Below are 17,272 nucleotides of genomic sequence, written 5' to 3'. Positions count from 1 at the left end.
TTCTGCCTCAGTTATTCTGCTATTGAGTCTTTCCAGAGTATTTTTAATTTCATTCATTGTGTTTTTCATCATTGTTTATTTGTTCTTTAGTTCTTGTAGGTCCTTGTTAAATGTTTCTTGTATTTTCTCCATTCTATATCCAAGGTTTTGGATCATCTTTATTATCATTACTCTGAATTCTTTTTCAGGTAGACTGCCTATTTCCTATTCATTCGTTTTGTCTGGTGGTTTTTTTTTTTTTTTTTTACCTTCATCTGCTGTGTGTTTCTCTGTCTTCTCATTTTGCTTAACTTAGTGTGTTTGGTCTCCTTTTTGCTGGCTGCAGGTTCGTAGTTCCTGTCATTTTTGGTGTCTTCCCCCAATGGGTGAGGTTAGTTCAATGTCTTTTGCAGGCTTCCTGGTGGAGGGGACTGGTACCTGTGTTTTGGGGTGTCTGTGAACTTAGTATAACTTTTAGCAGCCTCTTTGCTAATGGATAGGTTTGTATTCCTGTCTTCCTATTGGTTTGGCATGGGGCTTCCAGCACCGGAGCTGCTGGCCATTAGGTGGAGCTGCGTCATAGTGTTGACATGGGGATCTCTGGGGGAGTTCTTGCAGATTGTTATCACATGGGGCCACTAGATCTCTGGTGGTCCAGTGTCCTGGACTTGGGCCTCCTACCTCAGAGGCTCAGGCCTGCCACCTGGCCAGAGCACCATGGCCCTGCCAGCCACACAGCTCAGAGGAAAAGGAAGAAAAGAAAAAAAGAAAACAAACAAACAGAACCCAAAACTAAATGGTAAAAGCAAACTAAAGAGGCAAAATCACACAAAGAAACATGCACACACACTCATAAAAAGAAAACAAACAAAAAAAAGAAAAAAAAATGAACAGACAGAACTGTAGGACGAATGGTAAAAAGCAAACATAAAGAGACAAAATCACACAAAGAATCCTACACATACACAAAAGAGAATCCTACACAAAAGAGAAAAAAGGGAAAAAAATAGTAAAATAAAAAAAGAAAAAAAAAAAGAAAAGGAAGAGAGCAACAAAACCAACAAACAAATCCACCAATGATAACTAGCACTAAAAACTAAACTAAGATAAACGTAAAACCAGAAACAAATCCGATGTAGAAAGGTAACCCCAAGTCTACAAGTGCTCCCAAAGTCCACAGCCTCAATTTTGGGTATTCCACAGATGCAGGGTACCTCAAGTTGATTGTGGGGATTGAATCTGCTGCTCCTGAGACTGCACAGAAAAATTTCCTTTTCTCTTCTTTGTTTGCACAGCTCCTGGGGTTCTGCTTTTATTTTGACTCTGCTTCTGCCTGTAGGCCACCATCCATCTGTTTCCTAACCAAACAGCAGGAGCTGATTAGGGCTTTTTGCTGACTCAAGCCAGGGACAAGGAGGGGTTCGGTAGTCATAATTGGTATGCGGGTCAAGCCTTCAGCGACAGAGGCCATCATGACATTGCAACAGCCTGAGGCACACCGTGTTTTCTTCCAGGGAAGTTGTCCGTGGATCACGGCACCCTGGCAGTGGTGGACTGCACAGGCTCCTGGGGTGGTGTCGGTAGTGATCTGCACTTGCACACAGGGCTGTTTCGCAGCAGTGGCAGCTTTAGTGGTTCATCCCCATCTCTGGGGTCCGAGCTAATAGCTGCAGCTCATGCTTGTCTCTGGAGATCACTTAGGTGGTGTTCTGCCTTCTGTGCGCACCCAGAGCAGGAATCCCCTCTCCTCACACACCTCGAAACAATGGTCTCTTGCCTCTTAGGCAGTTCCAGACTTTTTCCCAGACTCCCTCCCTGCTAGCTGTGGCTTACTAGCCCCCTTCAGGCTGTCTTCATGCAGCCAACCCCTGTTCTCTCCCTGGGGTCTGACCTCTGAAACCTGAGCCTCAGCTCCCCATGCCAGCCTGCCCCGGTGGGTCAGCAGACAAGCCTCTCAGGCTGGTGAGTGCTGGTTGGCACCGATCCTCTGTGAAGGAATCTCTCCACTTTGCCCTGTGCACCCCTGTTGCTGCACTCTCCTCCCTGGCTCCGAAGTTCAGCTCCCACTCACCCCCTTTCCCCTCCAGTGAAAGGTCTTCCTAGTGTGTGGAAACTTTTCCTCCTTCACACCTCCCTCCCAGAGGCGTAGATCCCATCCCTATTCTTTTGTCTCTGTTTTTTATTTTTTCTTTTGCCCTACCCAGGTATGTGGGGAGTTTCTTGCCTTTTGGGAAGTCTGAGGTCTTCTACCAGCGTTCTATAGGTGTTCTGTAGGAGTTGTTCTACATGTAGATGTATTTTTGATGTATTTGTGGGGAAGAAGGTGATCTCCATATCTTACTCCTCTGCCATCCTGAGGGTCTCTCCAGAAGACAGTTCTGATTGACTCCCCTGAGCATTGAAATTGACACATTAAATCAAATGATGAGTTCAGGACATATCAGTTATTTAATTTTAAGGGGTAGTGACTTTCAGTTGAAACATCTGTAATGAATGTGACATTTGCAATAATAACAGTATAAATTTATCTAATGTACATTATTACATTTGCTTCCACAATGTGGGAGACCAAGTTTACTATTTTATGAATTGAACCTCTTTGTACTACTTTGTAAAAGACTTAAAATAACTTGGTATGTATCAGGAGTAACAGAAAAACTATAGCTGAAAAATGTCCCTGGACAATGTTCCCATTTGGAGATTAATTGGGGAGTTTCTGAAACTCAGAAGAACCCCTGGCAGAATTTATTTGAAGCTCAGTCACATCTTAGCATGTGTACTCTGGTCACATCAACATCTAGCATCTTTGTTTTAGATAAAGAGATTTTAAGTGAATGAGGGAAGGAAGAGTGCTTCTAGGACCTGGGTTACTTTGTTTGGGAGTATGAATGGGTACATTTCCAACCCTAATTTAGATCATGTGATTAAGTAACAATCAGCACATAATAATTAAAGCTTGGAATGACCTGAAAAAAACACAACTTTTGGTCAACATTATCATGGTTTCCAAATTTGGCAGAAAATCAGAATCATTTTGAAGCTTTAAAAAGCAGATTTCTGGACCCACCACATATCTACTCAATAAATGGGATGGGGAGGCCCAAGGGTGGGGTTCAAGCTGTATTTTCAAAAGCTCCCTTCTGGGAACTGTTGCCTTAGAGCTTTCTGGTGGTAGCCATCAGCAGGGCTAAGAGAAGCAGAAGACTGTAAAGGTTTGACTATTGAAGTTTTTCTCTTGGGTCCTGATGACATTAATAGAAAGTGAGTATGCTTTATCTCTTCTCCCAAATGAGGGTTCACGGTGCCTGAGTTGGGGTTAGGTTGTTAACTTTTGTCTTCTTTTATTCAACGAGCAAGTTTCATACCATATGGTACAGTCACAGTGCTTATAAAGGCACAATTAATATAATCAAGAAATTGTGTTTCATAGAATACTTGGTACATATATATACTGAAACAAAAGGTATTCCAGGGTCAAATATAGTTAGGAAATTCTGCTTAGTCTGCATCTCTTAACTGTTGGCAGGAGACCACTCTTTGTGGTATATATTAAGGATTTCTGGTAAAATGGTATGTTTTTCTGGAATAAAGGTAGCAGAAAACCTTTCATTAGAAAACTCAGGGGCTTCCCTGGTGGTGCAGTGGTTGGGAGACCACCTGCCGATGCAGGGGACACGGGTTTGTGCCCCATTCTGGGGGGATCCCGCGTGTCGTGGAGCGGCTGGGCCCGTGAGCCATGGCCGCTGAGCCTGCGCGTCCAGAGCCTGTGCTCCGCAATGGGAGAGGCCACAACAGTGAGAGGCCCACGTACCACAAAAAAAAAAAAAAAAAAAGGAAAGAAAGAAACACCATGATGGTAGAGAAACAGACTCTTAGGAACAAATATCTTAAAAAAAAAAAAAAAAGAAAAAAAAAGAAAACTCAAAAACACCTTTAATGCAAGATGCACAGTGGTTCTGAGTAAGGAGTCACTCATGCAAACTGAGCTTGAGCTCCAGTTCCACCTCTTCTAGCTTTCTGACTTTGGCAGAGGCATATAACATCTCTGCTTTTGTGTCTGCCTCTATAAATTTGGAAGAATAATGGCAATGATCCTAGAAGGTTGCAGTTAAGGTTCTAATAAGTTAATACATGTAAAATGTTTAGTTTAGTGCTTGGCACATAGGACATGCTCATTAAATGTTAGCTATTATTAATAAAGGTGAATTGGGTAAAATTCTTACCTAGGGAACAATAAAGCGTTTCAGACAAATTGATTTAAAATCGTTATCTTGAATCTGTGATGTACCAGGGAAGGTCACTTTGCTTGCTTGTTGTTCCCATATCCCTTACATTTTTGTCTGTTGCTATGTAGTCATATATTTACATATCTGGTGTGATGGTTTCCTAGGGCTGACATAACAAAATACCACAGAATTTTCTCACAGCTCTGAAGGCTGGGAGAGATCAGGGTGCTGGTGAATTTGGTTTCTCCTGAGGCCTCCTCTCTCCTTGGCTTACAGATGGCTGCCTTCTCATTGTGTCTCTTCATACAGCCTTTCCTCTGTGCTCATGCATCCCTGGTGTCTCTTCTTCTTCTTATGGGGCACCAGTCAGATTGGATCAGGGCCTACCCTAAAGGCCTTATTTAAATTAATCCCCTCTTTAAAGGCCATATCTCCACATATAGTCATGTTGTGAGGTACTGGGACTTAGGGCTTTAACATATGAATTTGAGGGCCATGATTCCATCCATAACACTTAAGACCTGCTTTTCCCACCACTACAGACTATAGACTAGATTGTGAGTTCTTTGTGGGCAGATAGTGTATCTTCCAGTTCTTTCATTTTTAATCGCCAGAACCTTGTCCATAAGAGATCCTCAAATGAATTTTTACCATTTATCTAAATGCATGGAAAGTCAGGCAGGTGCATGAGGACTACTTTTGAAAGATCCCTGCAGATGATTCTGATACCTGATCTCTATAGAAAATCTCTGACTGGGCAAGGACATGTTTTTGAAAAATCATTTCTATTTTCTGAGATTTACCGTTACAGAAATACTATACAGTTGTTCCTCCATACCTGTGGGGGATTGGTTCCAGGACCCCTGTGGATACCAAAATCCGTGCATGTTCAAGTCCTTTATGTAAAATGGCATAATATTTGCATATAACCTACACACATTCTCCCGTATACTTTAAATCATCTCTAGATTACTCATAATACCTCATACAATGGAAATGCTCTGCAAATAGTCACTGGCATGCAGCAAATTCAAGTTTTGCTTTTTAGAACTTTCTAGAAAAAATTTTGTGGATTATTTTCAGTTGGTGGTTGGATGAATCCATGGATATGGACTCTGCAGACAGACAGTAGACTGCATTCCCTATTCGAACAAGAAGTTTGAATTATTTAAACAATAATAATGAATGTCTCCTTTGGAATATGCACAGATGTCAGAATCTGCCTTGTCTGCTTTTCTGAGTTGTTTCTTAAAGTCTTCGTAAACTCCCAAAGGAGACACATGTGGTGGGTGGTGGCTGACCTTTGTGCTTGGGCATATTCTGACACATTTACATTATTCTTTCTTTATGACGCTTTTTGCTCAACCAGTTCTAAACAAACATCACTTCTTGCATTAACAATGTAGGTACAGTCCCCAGCTTTATTTCTATTTCATTTTATATAAAGATTTATGAAGAGAAGCAAACACTGGACTCTGTACTTTTAAAGATATGTCATTGCTTTGTGTGTTGTATTTTTTAAATTCTAAGTGTTGTTTTCAGACCTTAGCCAAATTTCAAAATGTGAATGCATTATATTGACTTGTAAAGCACAGGCTCCAAGGTATTGGGCAAATTTCCAGATACAGTATATCTTGGGAGGAAGCACTGAGCTCTTTGCTAATGAGTAAAAGGAAAAGCATATTATTTCCCTACTGACAAATGAAGCAGCAAATTGACAAAAACCTCTATCCATTAGGAGAGTGAAAACCTACTGGAATGAATACTAGGCAAAATCGTGGAGTGGACAGTTTGATGTGATACCATGAAAAAAAAAAGGTAAACCTTGGCAAGTGAGTTTGTGGATAGAGTAGGAGAGAGAGAAGTAAAAGACTACACAGATTTTAAGAGATGGTGAACGAGGAACAAAGCGGCAGCCTGTCACTAAGGTAGCAGCCACGCTTGCTCTTCTTAGAAAAACACTTCATGGTCTTTTTTCCAATTCTTTCCATGTCCTCTTCTTTCATGTCCCTGCTGTCAGGTCTGTGCAGCCTTAAGAAGCAGTCTGGAGCTCATTTATTTCAAATGTCCCAAGGACATTACCCCATCCTCCAGAAAAACCCAGAGATTTCCCAGCCTCATGTCATTGTCTTGCCATTTTCACTAATCATAACACCCCTCCCAGTTCCACCCCAGCTTGTGGATGCCTTGTGACTTGATCCAGTTCTGCTCTCTGGTGCTCTTTTCTCCCTGTAAGCCTGAATCCACTAATGGTCACTAAATACAGATAAATACAATGATCAATAAATATGGATACAATTCCATATTTATTCAGTATATGTTTTTGAGCACCTATTATGTGTCTGGCACTGATTTAGGCACTGGGGAATTCAGCTGTGAACACAATGGAAAACAATTCTCCTTGGCCCCTTGAAGCATACTTTTAAAGGGGGAAGGATGATAATAAACAAGGTCATTCTGTATAATATACTCAGTGTTTCACCTGGTAACATATACTATAGATTAAAACATGCTAAGGGATAGGAAGTGGAGGGTTCAGATTTTTTTGTTTTAACATCTTTATTGGAGTATAATTGCTTTACAATGGTGTGTTAGTTATTGCTATATAGCAAAGTGAATCAGCTATATGTATACATATATACCCATATCTCTGCCCTCTTGAATCTCCCCCCCACCCTCCCATTTCACCCCTCTTGGTGGTCACAAAGCACTGAGCTGATCTCCCTGTGCTATGGGGCTGCTTCCCACTGGCTATTGGTTTTACATTTGGTAGTATATATATGTCCATGCCACTCTCTCACTTCGTCCCAGCTTAACCTTCCCCCTGCCCCGTGTCCTCGAACCCATTCTCTACATCCCCATCTTAATTCCTGCCCTGGTCCGAGGTTCTTCAGAGCCTTTTTTTTTTTTTTTTTTTTTTTTAGATTCCATATATATGTGTTAGTATACAGTATTTGTTTTTCTCTTTCTGACTTACTTCACTCTGTATGAAAGACTCTAGGTCCATCCACCTCACTACAAATAACTCAATTTCGTTTCATTTTATGGCTGAGTAATATTCCACTGTATGTATGTGCCACATCTTCTTTATCCATTCATCTGTCAGTGGACACTTAGGTTGCTTCCATGTCTTGGCTGTTGTAAATAGTGCTGCAGTGAACATTTCGGTACATGACTCTTTTTGAATTATAGTTTTCTCAGGGTATATGCCCAGTAGGGGGATTGCTGGGTCGTATGGTAGTTCTATTTTTAGTGTTTTAAGGAACCTCCATACTGTTCTCCATAGTGGCTATATCAATTTATATTCCCACCAACAGTGCAAGAGGCTTTCCTTTTCTCCATACTCTCTCTAGCATTTATTCTTTGTAGATTTTTTGATGATGGCCATTCTGACCAGTGTGAGTTGATATCTCATTGTACTTTTGATTTGCATTTCTCTAATGATTAGTGATGTTGAGCATCCTTTCATGTGTTTGTTAGCAATCTGTATATCTTCTTTGGAGAAATGTCTATTTAGGTCTTCTGCCCATTTTTGGACTGGGTTGTTTGTTTTTTTGATATTGAGCTGCATGACATGAACTGCTTGTATATTTTGGAGATGAATCCTTTGTCAGTTGCTTTGTTTGAAAATATTTTCTCCCATTCTGAGAGTTGTCTTTTTGTCTTGTTCATGGTTTCCTTTGCTGTACAAAAGCTTTTAACTTCCATTAGGTCCCATTTGTTTATTTTTGTTTTTATTTCCATTTCTCTAGGAGGCAGGTCAAAAAGTATCGTGCTGAGATTTATGTCATAGAGTATTCTGCCTATGTTTTCCTCTAAGAGTTTGATAGTGTCTGGCCTTACATTTAGGTCTTTAATCCATTTTGAGTTTATTTTTGTGTATGGTGTTAAGGAGTGTTCTAATTTAATTCTTTTACATGTAGCTGTCCAGTTTTCCCAGCACCACTTACTGAAGAGGCTGTCTTTTCTCCATTGTATATTCTTGCCTCCTTTATCAAAAACAAGGTGACTGTATGTGCATGGGTTTAGCTCTGGGCTTTCTATCCTGTTCCATTGATCTATATTTCTGTTTTTGTGCCAGTACCATACTGTCTTCATTACTGTAGCTTTGTAATATAGTCTGAAGTCTGGGAGCCTGATTCCTCCAGCTCCATTTTTCTTTCTCAAGATTGCTCTGGCTATTCGGGATCTTTTGTGTTTCCATACAAATTGTGACATTTTTTTGTTCTAGTTCTGTGAAAAATGCCATTGGTAGTTTGATAGGGATTGCATTGAATCTATAAATTGTTTTGGGTAGTATAGTCATTTTCACAATGTAGATTCTTCCAATCCAAGAACATGGTATATCTCTCCATCTGTTTGTATCATCTTTAATTTCTTTCAAAAGTGTCTTATAGTTTTCTGCATACAGTTCTTTTGTCTCCTTAGGAAGGTTTATTCCTAGGTATTTTATTCTTTTTGTTGCAATGGTAAATGGGAGTGTTTCCTTAATTTCTCTTTCAGATTTTTCATCATTAGTATATAGGAATGCAAGAGATTTCTCTGCATTAATTTTGTATCCTGCTACTTTACCAAATTCATTGATTAGCTCTAGTAGTGTTCTGCTGGCATCTTTAGGATTCTCTATGTATAGTATCATGTTATCTGCAAACAGTGACAGCTTTACTTCTTTTCCATTTTGGATTCCTTTTGTTTCTTTTTCTTCTCTGACTGCTGTGGCTAAAACTTCCAAAACTAAGTTGAATAATAGTGGTGAGAGTGGACAACCTTTTCTTTTTCCTGACTTTAGAAGAAATGGTTTCAGTTTTTTACCTTTGAGAATGATTTTGGCTGTGGGTTTGTCATATATGACCTTTATTATGTTGAGGTAAGTTCCCTCTATGCCTACTTTCTGGAGGATTTTTATCAGGAATAGTGTTGAATTTTGTCAAAAGCTTTTTCTGCATCTATCGAGATGATCATGTGGTTTTTCTCCTTCAATTTGTTACTATGGTTTATCACATTCATTGATTTGCGTAAGAATCCTTGCCTTCCTAGGATAAACCCCACTTGATCATGGTGTATGATCCTTTTACTGTGCTGTTGGATTCTGTTTGCTAGTATTTTGTTGAGGTTTTTTGCATCTATGTTCATCGGTGATATTGGCCTGTAGTTTTCTTTCTTTGTGACCTCTTAGTGTGGTTTTGGTATGAGGGTGATTGTGGCCTCCTAGAATGAGTTTGGGAGTGTTCCTTCCTCTGCTATATTTTGGAAGAGTTTGAGAAGGATAGGTGTTAGCTATTCTCTAAATGTTTGATAGAATTCCTCTGTGAAGTCATCTGGTCCTGGGCTTTTGTTTGTTGGAAGATTCTTACTCACAGTCTCAATTTCAGTGCTTGTGATTGGTCTGTTTATATTATCTATTTCTTCCTGGTTCAGTCTTGAAAGGTTGTGCTTTTCTAAGAATCTGTCCATTTCTTCCAGGCTGTCCAATTTATTGGCATATAGTTGCTTGTCATAATCTCTCATGATCCTTTGTATTTCTGCAGTGTCAGTTGTTACTTCTCCTTCTTCATTTCTAATTCTATTGATTTGAGTCTTCTCCCTTTTTTTCTTGATGAGTCTGGCTAATGGTTTATCACTTTTGTTTATCTTCTCAAATAACCAGCTTCTCATTTTATTGATCTTTGCTATTGTTTCCTTCATTTCTTTTTCATTTATTTCTGGCCTGATCTTTATGATTTCTTAACTTCTGCTAATTTGGGGGTTTTTTTGTTCTTCTTTCTCTAATTGCTTTAAGTGTAAGGTTAGGTTGTTTATTTGAGATGTTTCTTGTTTCTTGGGGTAGGATTGTATTGCTATAAACTTCCCTCTTAGAACGGTTTTTGCTGCATTCCATGGGTTTTGGGCCATCGTGCTTTCATTGTTATTTGCTTCTAGGTATTTTTTGATTTCCTCTTTGATTTCTTCAGTGATCTCTTGGTTGTTTAGTAGTATAATGTTTAGCCTCCATGTGTTTGTATTTTTTACAGACTTTTCCTGTAATTGATATATGTAGTCTCATAGCATTGTGGTCAGAAAAGATACTTGATACGATTTCAATTTTCTTAAATTTACCAAGGCTTCATTTGTGACCCAAGACATGATCTATCCTGGATAATGTTCCATGAGCACTTGAGAAGAAAGTATATTCTGTTGTTTTTGGATGGAATGTCCTAAAAATATCAATTAAGTCCATCTTGTTTAATGTCTCATTTAAAGCTTGTGTTTCCTTATTTATTTTCATTTTGGATGATCTGTCCATTGGTGACTGTTGGTGTTAAAGTCCCCTAGTATGATTGTGTTACTGTCAATTTCCCCTTTTATGGCTGTTAGTATTTGCCTTATGTATTGAGGTGCTCCTATGTTGGGTGCATAAATATTTAATCCATTTACATTTAAGGTAGTTATCAATATCTATGTTCCTATTTCCATTTTCTTAATTTTTCTGTGTTTGTTATTGTAGGTCTTTTCCTTCTCTTGTGTTTCCTGTCTAGAGAAGTTCCTTTAGCATTTGTTGTAAAGCTGGTATTGGTGGTGCTGAATTCTCTTAGCTTTTGGTTGTCTGTAAAGGTTTTAATTTCTCCATCGAATCTGAATGAGATCCTTACTTGGTAAAGCAATCTTGGTTGTAGGTTTTTCCATTTCATCACTTTAAATATGTCCTGTCCCTCCCTTCTGGCTTGCAGAGTTTCTGCTGAAAGTTCAGCTCTTAACCTTATGGGGATTCCCTTATATGTTATTTGTTGTTTTTTCCTTGCTGCTTTTAATATTTTTTGTTTGTATTTATTTTTTGATAGTTTGATTAATATGTGTCTTGGCATGTTTCTCCTTGGGTTTATCCTGTATGGGACTCTCTGTGCTTTCTGGACTTGATTGACTATTTCCTTTTCCATATTAGGGAAGTTTTCAAGTATAATCTCTTCAAATATTTTCTCAGTCCCTTTCTTTTTGTCTTCTTCTTCTGGGACCCCTATAATTCGAATGTTGGTGCATTTAATTTTGTCCCAGAGGTCTCTGAGACTGTCCTCAATTCTTTTCATTGTTTTTTCTTTATTCTGCTCTGCAGTAGTTATTTCCACTATTTTATCTTCCAAGTCATTTATCTGTTCTCTGCCTCAGTTATTCTGCTCTTGATTCCTTCTAGAGAATTTTAAATTTCATTTATTGTGTTGTTCATCATTGTTTGTTTGCTCTTTAGTTCTTCTAGGTCCTTGTTAAGCGTTTCTTGTATCTTCTCCATTCTATTCCAAGATTTTGGATCATCTTTACTATCATTATTCTGGATTCTTTTTCAGGTCGACTGCCTGTTTCCTCTTCATTTGTTTGGTCTGGTGGGTTTTTACCTTGTTCCTTCATTTGCTGTTTGTTTCTCTGTCTTCTCATTTTGCTTAACTTAATGTGTTTGGGGTCTCCTTTTCACAGGTTGCAGGTTCTTAGGTCCCATTGTTTTTGGTGTCTGCCCTCAGTGGCTAAGTTTGGTTTAGTGGGCTGTGTAGGCTTCCTGGTGGAGGAGACTGGTGCCTGTTTTCTGGTGGATGAGGCTGGATCTTGTCTTTCTGGTGGGCAGGAGCATGTCTGGTGGTGTGTGTTTCAGTGTCTGTGACCTTATGATTTTAGGCAGCCTCACTGCTAATTGGTGGGGTTGTGTTCCTGTCTTGCTAGTTGTTTGGTATAGGGTGTCCAGCACTGTAGCTTACTGGTCGTTGAGTGGAGCTGGGTCTTAGTGTTGAGATCGAGATGTCTGGGAGAGCTTTCGCTGTTAGATATACGTGGATCCAGGAGGTCTCTGGTGGACCAATGTCCTGAACTCGGCTGTCCCACCTCAGAGGCACAGGCGTGACATCTGGCCAGAGCACCAATTCACTGTCAGTCACACGGCTCAGAAGAAAAGTGAGGGGAAAAAAAGAGAGAAAGAAAGAAAAACATAAAATAAAGTATAAAAAATTTTTTTAATTATTAAAAATTAAAAAGTAACAAAAAAAAAGAAAGAAAGGAGAGCAACCAAAGCAAAAAAGAAATCCACCAATGATAACAAATGCTAAAACTATACTAAAAAAAATAAATAAAAGGACAGAAAGAACCCGAGAACAAATGGTAAAAGCAAAGCTATACAGACAAAATCACACAAAGTCCACTGCCTCAATTTTGGTATGATTTGTTGTCTGTTCAGGTATTCCAGAGATGCAGGGTACATCAGGTTAATTGTGGAGATTTAATCTGCTGCTCCTGAGGCTGCTGGGAGAGATTTCCCTTTCTCTTCTTTGTTTTCCCAGTTCCCAGGGTTCAGCTTTGGATTTGGCCCCTCCTCTGTGTGTAGGTCGCCTGAGGGCGTTTGTTCTTTGCTCAGATAGCATGGGGTTAATGTAACAACTGATTAGGTGGCTCTGGGCCACTCAGGTCAGTGGGAAGGAGTGGTTCGGAATGTGGGGCAAGCATATGGTGGCAGAGGCCGCGCGACATTGCACCAGCCCGAGGCATGCTGTGTGTTCTCCCAGGGAAGTTGTCCCTCTATCATGGGACGCTGGCAGTGGCAGGCTGCACAAGCTCCCGGGAGGGGAGGTGTGGATAGGGACCTGTGCTTGCACACAGTCTTCTTGGCGGCTTCAGCAGCAGCCTTAGCGTCTCATGCCTGTCTCTGGGTATCTCAGTGTTAGCCGTGGCTCGCGCCCATCTCTGGAGCTCATTTAGGTGGTGCTCTGAATCCCCTCTCCTCGCGCACCCAGAAACAATGGTCTCTTGCCTCTTAGGCAGTTCCAGGCTTTTGCCCGGACTCCCTCCTGGCTAGCTGTGGTGCACTAGCCCCCTTCAGGCTGTGTTCACGCAGCCACCCCCAGTCCTCTCCCTGGGATCTGATGCCAGAGCCTCAGCTCCCAGCCCCCACCCATCCCAGCAGGTGAGCAGACAAGCCTCTCGGGCTGGTGAGTGCTGGTCGGCACCATTCCTCTGTGTGGAACCTCTCCACTTTGCCCTCTGCACACCTATTGCTGTGCTGTCCTCCATGGCTCTGAAGGTTCCCCCCCGACCCCCTCCAGCAATCCCCCAGTGAATCCCCCAGCAATCTCTGCCAGTGAAGGGGCTTCCTAGTGTGTGGAAACTTTTCTTCCTTCACAGCTCCCTCCCAGAGGTACAGGTCCTGTCCCTATTATTTTGTCTCTGTTTTTTCTTTTTTCTTTTTCCCTATCCAGGTATGTGGGGAGTTTCTTGCCTTTTGGGAAGTCTGAGGTCTTCTGCCAGCATTCATGAGGTGTCGGTAGGAGTTGTCCCACATGTAGATGTATTTCTGATGTATTTGTGGAGAGGAAGGTGACCACTTCTTACTCCTGTGCCATCTTGAAGGTCTCCCCTAACAGTTCTGTTTTAAATAGGGCATTTGAAGGGGCTCCCCTGGTGGTGCAGTGGTTGAGAGTCTGCCTGCCAATGCAGGGGACACGGGTTTGTGCCCCAGTCCGGGAAGATCCCACATGGTGCGGAGCGACTGGGCCCGTGAGCCAGGGCTGCTGAGCCTGGGCGTCTGGAGCCTGTGCTCCACTATGGGAGAGGCCACAACAGTGAGAGACCCGCATACCGCAAAAAATAAAAAATAAAAATATGGCATTTGAGTAGGGGCCTGACAGATTTGAGGAGGTAAGGCCCGTGACTACGTGGGAGGGGAGTGGTCAAGTGAAAGGAACAGCAAGACAAAGATTCAGGTACAGTGAGTAAGGACAATGCATATGAGCTCTGAGAAGTGAGAGGGCCAGGCGGTGTGGGACCTTGTGAGGAATTAAAATGATTTACTTCTACTTACATGATCTCAGTGTTGAAAAGGAGAAATCTGACTGCTCCATGGAGAATAGAGGAACAAGGGGGAAGATGATATAAATCTGGTAGTTATGGTACAGTTGGTATTTAAATCCTTGAGACTAGATGAGATCATCATGGGTGTTTGAATTCAGAACACCCCAACACTGGCCAAAATACTCCTTTTCTAACACCTTGTTAACAGAATTATATATACAACAGGCTAAGACGCAAAACCCTGTTATGGATTTATCATACTTTGATTCAAGGAGGCTGAGTGGGTACCCATGTTTTGTCTTTTTTGTTTGTTTGTTTGTCACCTTAGAGAGACTTATACCCTAAGGTAGTGAATTATGGTAAGAGTCCACACAAGTGAGAGGTCTGCATTTGTTTTACCAAGAGGGAGATGGAATAAAAGATGGGGGAGGGGAATGAGAGGGCTTGTGTTCAGGCAGATCTATTTTACAAAGGCGTACATAGGGATATTAATTTCCTTAACTATCTGTGCTTGCATATTGTTGGAAAATTTTGTGTACCCACTGTAATGTGTACTGTTTGAAATAGTCTGGAATGATCTTTAAAGGTTACTTAAAACTAGTTATAGAATTATCAAACCAAATATGACTCTTTGCTTCTATGGAAATTGGTCTGTTTAGATTTTGTATCTTAATTCAGTTTTTTTTATAGTGTTTATTTATTTTTACTTGTTGACAGTTTGCTTTATTTATTTATTTATGGCTGTGTTGGGTGTTCGTTTCTGTGCAAGGGCTTTCTCTAGTTGTGACAACTGGGGACCACTCTTCATCGTGGTGCACGGGCCTCTCACTATCGCAGCCTCTCTTGTTGTGGAGCACAGGCTCCACATGCGCAGGCTCAGTAATTGTGGCTCACAGGCCCAGTTGCTCCGCGGCATGTGGGATCTTCCCAGACCAGTGCTCAAACCCGTGTCCCCTGCATTGGCAGGCAGATTCTCAACCACTGCGCCACCAGGGAAACCCCTTAATTCAGTTTTGATGTATTTCATTTTCTTAAGAAATTGTCCATTTGCTTCAAAGTATAAATTTACATACAAAGAATTGTGCAAAGTATTTGCTAATAATGTTTTGATTTTCTTTGACTCTTTCGCTGGACCTTATTTTAATTTTATATTTTTGCATTTTCTTTCTTTTTCTTGATGATCTTAGCTTAAAGTTTTTTAGTATAGGTTGTTCCCTGCTGAAGACCTTTTTAATTTATTTGCTGTTTCTGCTGTTTTTACCCATTTCTAACTCAGTAAATTCTGACTTTATCTTAAGATTTCTTCTTCCACTTTTTATTTTATAAAGCTTTGTATCCATTACATGTATTTAATCATAGTTCTGTGTTCTTTTATAATACCTTGGTAAGAATACATGATTTTTATTCCTTATTTTTATTAATACTTGTCTTTTAAGCTATTATTTTTTTTCTGAGTACTGTTTTACCTTCATACCATCAGTTGTGATATGTAGTGTTTTCATTATCAGTGCTTTTAGTATATTCTGTGATTTCACTTTGTATTTTCTATTAGATGCAAGATTTACTTAAAATAATAATTTAAAAGTAAGAGCCTGTAGGTTATTTTTGTTATATCAATTTCTGGGTGCAATGCATTGTGATCAGAAAATGTTGTAATAGTATTTCCATGTTTGAAATTCATTGATTTTTTATTATGACCTCATATGTGGTCTCTTTCATAAGTACTTGGGAAAGGAGGTTTTCCCTTTTAGTTAGAAATGTTCTTCCTCTGCTGCTCAACCATGTCCCCCCTTTCGCCTCCTATTTTAAAGAAATAATACCATTTTACATTGTCGGGACAAAATATATTATATGCTTCTAGTTTCTCTAATATCCACAATCATTTCAGTATTAGTTCTGTCATTAAATATCTTCGTTTCTTACCCTTAGTCCTTTTGCCATTGTTTCCCCAATAATCTCTTAGGTAGAAGTTTTTTCTCTATCATTTTCTTCAGGAACATTTCACAGGGTCTACATATAACACTGTGCTAGCTTTATAACTAAAGGCCAGTTTCGGTAAAAAGTTCTTGGATCAGTTTTCCTCCAGGTTTTTATTGGTGTCATGCTAGTAGATTTTTGATACTGCATGTTGATGTGGAGAAGTCAGAGGTCAGTATGATTTATTTCCCCATGTAAGTGACTTGATCTTTCTGCTTGGCTGCCCCAGAGATTCTCCTTTAGCTCTGGAATCCAATCATTTTATTCGGATATATTTTGCTTTTGAGGATTCTAGGTCATTTCCCCTTGATTACAAGGTATCTTTTCAATATGCAGAATCAAGTCTTCTTTTATTTCTTTTCTTCCTAAAAAATTTAAACTTGTTTTGCTTCTTTCCATTATGGCCTCTATGTGTGATTATTAATTTACACCTCTCTTCTCTGTTGGCCTAAACGAAACCAGGTACAGGGTGGCTGGGCCACTTGTGGTTTTAGCCTTTTTCCTGGTTTGGACTCCAATGTTTTCCTTACTTCTGGGGAGATCTTTCGTGATATTTTTAACTCCCTCTACATGGCTCCTTCTTGATTCCTACTGCTTTGTGGCCTTTACATTCATTTTGGAGGCTAGAGATTTAACTGCCCCTGAGTTTCACAAACAAAATGAGAACAAATTGCTTGTGTTTAGTTTCCCCTTCCTCCTGGGTTGTTTTAGGATGGTTTCTTGGAGAGGGAAAATGCTGTTTCATACCCTCTTGTCCACAGAAGTTCCCTGAGAGAATTTTCATTGTCACATTTTTCATGCACCCTTCTGGTAATCATGTTTATGTTGCCAGAAGAAATGTATTTTGCCTAAATAGAAAATCATATTGTCTCTTTAATTTATTTTTAGTTATGTGCAATGAATTATTTCATTTTTTTTAAAGATTGTCACTAGGGAATAGCCCACCTAAATAGAACATCTGAAGAAATAAGTAAGGACTAGTTAGAGCAGGCAGAACAAAGGCATTTACCTCATTATTTAATATAATCAGAGGCTAGTTTGGTTTAGTGGATAGAGAAAAACAGATCTGCATATATTGGTTTCTCTGAACACCAAGGAAAAAAACATCCTCATGAAGTTAAAAGATCTGTTTGATGCTATCTTAATTCTAATAACAGAAAATATATATAGGTATGTTTTTAAAATCACTATAACTACTTACCATCTGAGAATAAATTTGGAAAAATGAAGTCAATGTTATGAAGCGTTAATCACATGGAGGGAAAAAAAATAAAAAACCTTGGTGAATCAAA

The 17,272-nt window shown here is 39.9% G+C and overlaps 1 protein-coding gene across 6 annotated transcripts in view; it reads left to right on the top strand.

The window, feature by feature from the left end:
- The window catches only part of PRKN (parkin RBR E3 ubiquitin protein ligase), a 1,303,276-nt gene that overhangs the window by 295,516 nt on the left and 990,488 nt on the right, over positions 1–17,272 (top strand). The gene's annotated exons all lie outside the window — the stretch shown is intronic.

This window comes from Mesoplodon bidens (genome assembly GCF_964165515.1).
Source record: "Mesoplodon bidens genome assembly, chromosome: 12".
In the NCBI taxonomy this organism is placed as follows: domain Eukaryota; kingdom Metazoa; phylum Chordata; class Mammalia; order Artiodactyla; family Ziphiidae; genus Mesoplodon; species Mesoplodon bidens.
The sequence above is the reverse complement of the archived record's forward strand: the minus strand, read 5'-3'. Positions and strand labels throughout refer to the sequence as shown.